The sequence below is a fragment of the Triticum aestivum genome, chromosome 7B (genome assembly GCF_018294505.1).
Source record: "Triticum aestivum cultivar Chinese Spring chromosome 7B, IWGSC CS RefSeq v2.1, whole genome shotgun sequence".
NCBI lineage: Eukaryota > Viridiplantae > Streptophyta > Magnoliopsida > Poales > Poaceae > Triticum > Triticum aestivum.
Window position 1 is genome coordinate 223,430,074 of NC_057813.1, and position 7,072 is coordinate 223,437,145.

General features: G+C 36.4%; 1 long non-coding RNA gene across 1 annotated transcript; it reads right to left on the reverse strand.

Moving 5' to 3' along the window:
* Positions 1-1,423: 1,423 nt before the first annotated feature.
* LOC123159334 (uncharacterized) lies at positions 1,424-4,937 on the reverse strand. The gene is made up of 4 exons (XR_006479642.1): positions 4,595-4,937; positions 4,419-4,497; positions 3,528-3,639; positions 1,424-1,694 (listed from the first exon to the last, which is right to left on the reverse strand). It is a non-coding gene; the product is annotated as an uncharacterized lncRNA (long non-coding RNA).
* Positions 4,938-7,072: the final 2,135 nt, after the last annotated feature.

A 7,072-nucleotide genomic window follows, 5' to 3' on the forward strand; every position in this document is an offset into this window, starting at 1 on the left:
GTGTTGAAATTTGATATATATATATATATATATATATATATATATATATATATATATATATATATGGAAAATCCATCCTACCACCCGGTGGTAGTTACCCCACATATCTAATATACTACCATGTGGTACTATGTATACTATTTTATTATTTTAAATATATTCATATAATATATCTAAGATATTTCAAAGCAAGTTACATGAAAAAAATGCATATGAGCCCATAGGTTTTGTTATATTTATGAAATACGTATATATTTGTACGTAAAAAAGAGCATACTCAAAACATGGTACATAATACCTAAAAATTAGTATATATACTACCTAATCATTGTTATATACTACATACTACACGTACATAATCTTGGTTCCAATAGATACTACATACAACATACAAAACGCAAGTGGTGGTAACTACCACTGCTTGTAGGAAACATTTGTCATATATATATATATATATATATATATATATATATATATATATATATATATATATATATATATATATATACTAATTGAAAGCACCATACGAGGCTTCACGTTAATCCTTGGCGTTAGAAAATTTCATCCGTTTGATCAACCAATAATTAATCGGGAGCCCTTGAATAATCCCACCTCTTCCACCCGCATTGCTCTTTCGTAAAGAAAAAAGAAGTCAAGGTAAACAAACTCCTAATTGTTGCCTCTCCTTTCGTCCGTAGAGAAAACAGAAGGTAAAAAACACATCTAATCATCGCCTCATGCCATCAATCGACTCTCCGCCATCAAATCAACTTGCCGACGCAAAGTGAGGAGAAGTCCCACGTCTGTGCAAGGTGGGCAGAAGTCTCACGCCTGGGCTTTCATGCTCATGCTGGTCTGATTCGCGTGCGGCAGCATCAGTATGTTTTGACATCTGCATCAGTATGTTTTGACATCTGCAACTATTGGATCGGTCCAGCACTTGAATCTGATTGTAGTCTTGCTAATCTCCTTTTTTCTAATTAGATATCTAGATTGGATGCATCACCGGCTGCTTCTACCCATGTTACAACCTCATATGCTCAAATTGCATGGAGTGTAGTAACCAACTTGAAACGTGTAGCCAGCTCTAATTCCCCATGGACTCCCTTGCAACCACATATATTCACGCACACGCTATTTGAGGCATATTGAATCTGGTAAGCATCCAACATGTAGGGGAAGTCCTAATTTTCTGTTTGCCACTTTGCATGACAGGGTTCTAATTTAGGTTTGAGCCTCCAACAGACTACTTATTCCCAAGATTTGAGGTGTGACTGCTTTTCTATTTTAACAATCATTAATGGCGGTATTCTCATTTAAACTGGTACTGCTAATTTCAAATTACTTATTTAGCAGGTGCCAATTTCTTATTCCAGAAGCACATGTTTGGATGTTTAGTTTGTTAAATTTTCAAAGGAAGAGCTGAGTACACACTAATACATGACTAATTTGTGGAATTTGGATGTTACCCATGCTCATGCTATAGTTGTTGAGCAACTAATCTTATCATAACATCATCTAAGCATCCAACCTCCATGTTGCCTATTTCGTTCACCATGAAACCGGTATGGCTGGGCTAATGAAGGTATATCAAAAATCTACAGTGAACCTTTTACAACCTCCATGGTAAAAGAAAACCAGCCAACAGGCATCGGACCAGCCGTGCTCAGCGAGCTTTAGACTTGGTTCAGCATCTGCATCATTAAAACGACAAGGTTACATATTTGCAATACAAGGTAAACTAATTCAATCTTATTACCATGTTATAGAGTGCTGCCTTAGCATATATTCATCGTTGCTCCATCCTTTAAAACAAGCTATGCATATTCAATTATTCCCTGCCTGTGTGTGATAGGAATGTATTTTCGAAAGTAAATACAGAATGCTCGACTTTTTCCACTATATATGTGATAATATTAGATCTAAAAAGGTAGAATTAATCCTTTAAATTCTCCATCATATAAGAAGGAAAAAAAGTATTAGTTCCCTCCTTATCTCAGACATCTGGGATCTACAGTCTCTTGGTTTAGTTCTGTGGTTGACTTGACTTTCCAGGCCCAATAATAATGTGGTATCACATTTCTCAATCTTATAAGTCGAAAAGTGAAAAAAGTGACTTATTTTACCAAACAGACCCGACTTATAAGTCACCCCAACTTATAAGTCATAAGTTGCTCCACCCCAACTTAAAACTTATAAGTCACCCCCTTTTGCATGGGTCCCACCACCTGCATGATGTTGATTGGTGTGGGAAGGTGTGGCAGGTGACTTATAAGTCAGGTGACAACCAAACAGGCGTGACTTATAAGTCACCGGTTTTAAGTCACCTAACTTATAAGTCAGGTGACTTATTGGAACCAAACAGGCCCTAAGGTCTAACGTGGTATAATGCCGTGCTCGAGTATTCACAAAATCATGTTAGTACAATGGATTGCTGTTAATTAACTATTTCCTTCAGTGTACGAGCTTATCTTGAATTAATTTGAAAAAACAAGCCATTATGATTATCATCTTCTTATATGTACATCTGACATTGTTGGTGAAGCTACAGAGTTCAGGAACTCTGGCAGACTTCTTGCAGGTATACAAGGAGCATTGGAGCAAGAATAGGATTGGTTTTTATTTCTCAGGATTTTTATGTTATCTTGCAATTTGTGACTTGGTCTCTAATGAGCAAGGGCGGCCTAGGTTTTTGTTTGGGAATTTTGCTTATGTGTGTTATTTGATTTCAGACATGTCTAGATACAGAGTATTACCAGGGTGGGTAAGATATGTAGGTGATATGCAATCCAAATAGTGGATGCAATTCACCATAGATGTGGATGTACTTCCGCACAGAAAACTCGAACACCACCTTTGATTTCTTTGGAAAGTAGATAAGTCGTTTTGGAGCATTGCATGGTTTGCCAGTCTACTTCCCTATGTTTCTTAGAAGGAAAAACCAGGTGTTTGTTTACATGGATCTGTTCTTTCAGTTTAATGCTCACACAATGATCCAATACAATATGTGCATAGTAGAAACCAAAATTATACTCTGTTCTCATTGATTTTTGTTCATAGTGTTACTTGCAGATATGGAGTGTATATGCATTCAACAGTTAAGAAGGTTGTACATTAGCATAATTTTCTTGAAGCAACACGTGAGATAAAAAATGATGCTCATGTTAATCTCTTGGTAAAGACTAGCAGCACAGTTTTTGACCTCCTTGACCCCATTTGATTTTATAGGAAGCCCTCTCCAACGCCTACTCAACAGAAAAAGTAGTTCTGTATCTTTTAATTTTCAGCTTCTAATACTTTTAATCATATATATTTGTCTATAATAATACCCTGTCCTAATCATTCATGTTCGTACATAAATTTAATCTTGAGTTCTTCCATTTATTCTATACCTCAATGGAAAATGGCCCCAATGAATATTCTGGAGAATCAAGAACAGTTGGTATAGGTAATGTTTAATCAGTTACTTAATCATCTCTAACACTTTTAGAATCGAGCTGTTGTGGGAAAATAGATCAATATTTTACCTTTCTCTATTTTAGAGAGTCTTAGTTACGTCAGCCAGGTTCCTATCCATGCACCTCTCTTCAAAAAAGTTTCCCGTCCGTGTGGGGTAGTTTTTGACGAGTTACTAGGAGCCTTCAAAAAAATAAGAGTCAAGAGCAGTCGCTAAAACATGTGGGGCTATATTTACCAAAGAAAATAAAGAATCTAAGGGAAATAAATCGGCAAAACATATTGTGTACAAGGAGATCCTTTTGTGCAAGAGACCTTAGAATATTTCTATTTTACTCTATGTAACGGTCTTAAAGAGGAATTCGTACAGTTTTCCGATGAATCCAATATTTCTGCGGACACAGATGGCTATATTTGCAAATTAGATCTAGCACTAAAACAATATGTAGTTTGTCCATTGCATAATCAGTATTAAAAAATTAAGAACTAGATGAATCATGAATGTGTACTTTCAGTTTACTAAGTATCTGCAAATTGCATCTCACGACTCATGCCCTAATCTGTCTCATAGCTCTGACCTGACCACAATATATTTGTACATACATCTGTCAATACCAAATAAGAGATCCATCGACATCTCTTCCTTGGGCACGATCGAGCATGGAGTGGCAAGATTTTCGTTTTCCTATCGGAATATACTTGGATGATTTCATAAATGATGATTAAGGTGGTACAACCGACCAAGCAAAGGTTAGATTTGATTACTATTTTCCTAATATGCTAAGATCAATTGTGTGAATGGAAGTCCATGTGGTGTGATTAATTATGGAGCGGTTGGATCTTCTTAATATTCCCACATTATATGCCTAAATGGTGACAAATATGGTCTGTTCTACAGGTATGATAGCGACCACATAAGCTCGGGCAACAACACACGGAATTAGCTGACGCAGGTGACCTACCGATTCAGCTCAGGCAATCTCCTTGACGACTCCACTACCACCCATCTCTACACAACACCTACATCACCTCACTGAACATCTGCATACAGACCCAAATGGGAAATAAGACATGCCCCCAAATCAAGTTCCCAGTTCTTAAGATAATACATACAGAAAATCAAATGATTTAACCACACCTGATGTATCCCGTGGTGGTTGCTTCTCTCTCACTTCCAGGTTGTTTAGCATGATAAGAATTAGTGCTGACAAACTGAAGGACTAGAAGGTATACAATCAAAAGGGGAACAGAATGTATAGCCAGCGGCTAGATCGAGGATTTCATTTTGGGGGATCGGCGAGTGGAGAGAGGGAGAGGCGTCGACGCCACGCGTGGGATTGGAACTAGCGGCGACTCGGCGTCGCACCCCGGCGGATTTCTGGATCAATCTTCCCCATGGATGAGACGATGTCCATTTTTGCTAGACGAGGGAAGAAACGGGAGGAGGAAGTAAGTATAGCACGCAACCTTTTCCTGTTCTTTCTTTCTTTCTTTACTGGACACATGGGTCCGAGACTCCCAGTATAGTAGGCTATAGTATGCTACTGTATTTCTTTTTCTTTCTACATTGCACATGTGTCTAGAGTATGGATAGCATAAGCATGTGCATTTTTTTCTTTCGAAAAGCATAAGCATGTGCATATATACACGTTGCACGCATATACGTGATGAAGAGTGAACGACTAAGAAGAAAAACATGAATATAAATAATTATTTGATTAAACATCAGAAAATGCACGCGCTAACAAATTATCATTTTTTCGAGAGTACACAAATTATCATTTTCAACAATGGAGTTACAAAGCTCTAATTTTGTCGATTTCATTTATTCTAAATAGTTGTCATGTTAAATATGCAAGAAAAAATAAATATGCTATTCATGCTTATTTAATTATATAATAATAAATTGTCCCATATGATGTTTATTATACATATAAACTTTTTTGCTCAATGCCTATTAAAATGTGCTAGCCTAGGCAGATGCACGGCCAATATGTGTTATGTCGACCTTAGCCCTATAAGAAACAAAGAAAAAAATCCCAAAGAAAAAAATCCCAAAGAAAATTCAAATATAGAATTACCATATCAAATTATTTGTGTGTATCACGAGTCTTCATTAAAAATCGAATGTTAATCTTAAAAGAAAATATCAACAAATTTCTCGAGTAAGAGAGAAGAAAAAAGTCCAAACAATATATCCCAGATAGTTAATTATAAGCACTATACAATAATATAGTTTAAAGGGCCTATTTATTACTGAAAGGCAAAATTGAATACTCACCTATATATGTTCCCGATCATAGCTAATTTTATTTAAGCTTAAATTTAAATATGCCTTTATCATAAATAGGACACTATATGCTATAACAAGGTATTCCCTTTGTTGGAATTTAGAAGATCATATAAGATATTCTTAATTCATCATCCATAGACCAGCCTCAATTCGTTAAAATGTACTTATAACTACGTAATATAAGCATTGTGATCGAGGATAGTTATATTGCATTACTATTCTGAGTACCATCATGTGCATCCTGCCTTTTCTTGCATATTGTTCACAGATGCATACATACAGGAGCCTTGCTAAAGCTTTAATAAATTTGCATGTTCATAATGCACATCCAAAACAATCTAATCAGAAATTAGTCCAGGGGATATGCCTCCCTTTGTCTCTACATGTCACAAATGAATATTTTTGCATGTCATGTTTAATAGCAATATACAAACATCTTTATTTTGGTCTAACATTTGTAATTTGTACAAACTTTGCGTACAATCAGTACTAAAAGTGCTAGCCCGTGCAGTCGCACGGGTTGACGGCTAGTGTTTTTAATTAGGTGTAGTTAATATAATTTAGGTGTTTTAGGTGTATTTAACAGAATTCTAGGTTAATCTTTGAATTATGAACATAGGAAATGTCGTCAGACGACGAAACTCTCGCGGAGTGCTCCTGGTGCAGCGACGGCCGGGGTTTTTGTGACAGGCCTCACCTGGTAGAAGGTCGGCGCTTCAGCATTAATCTCCAGGAGACCTACGATGTTGAAATGGTACGCAACGACGCAAAGTGTTTTTTCGTAATTAAGCTCGACTTCTACTTCTTCAATGTGTAATTTTCGTCTTTTACAATTCGACTAGCTTATCTCATGCCATGCAAGACGCTATGTCTTGGAGAGGATGGATTTTGAAGATCATGAAAATATGGAAACAAAGATAGTTCACCTAAGGACCCATCATGGTTTTGATTTTGTTGTAAATCTATACAATTCCGAGAGCGTATCCCATTTTGGTTGCCCGAATTGGGAAGCACTTTGCAAGGCATATGAATTCCATGAGGGTATGCTTGTCACCATGGATCTTGGTGATCCTGACATCGAGGAAGACAATATGGACATTTGGGTCCTTGTTGATACGCTTCCAATTCTACCACTATGTTAGTTTCTCAAACATAGTTACTAAGTAATTTATGTTGTTTATTTCAAAATAGTTAATAGCTTATTTCCATTTATAACTTATTTTCATACTTCAAAGAATGAGCGAAAGATGGTAGACATAACCAACTACACCAATGGCGCAGAATTAACTTATCTGGAGAAAAATCATCTGATCTCATTTATTA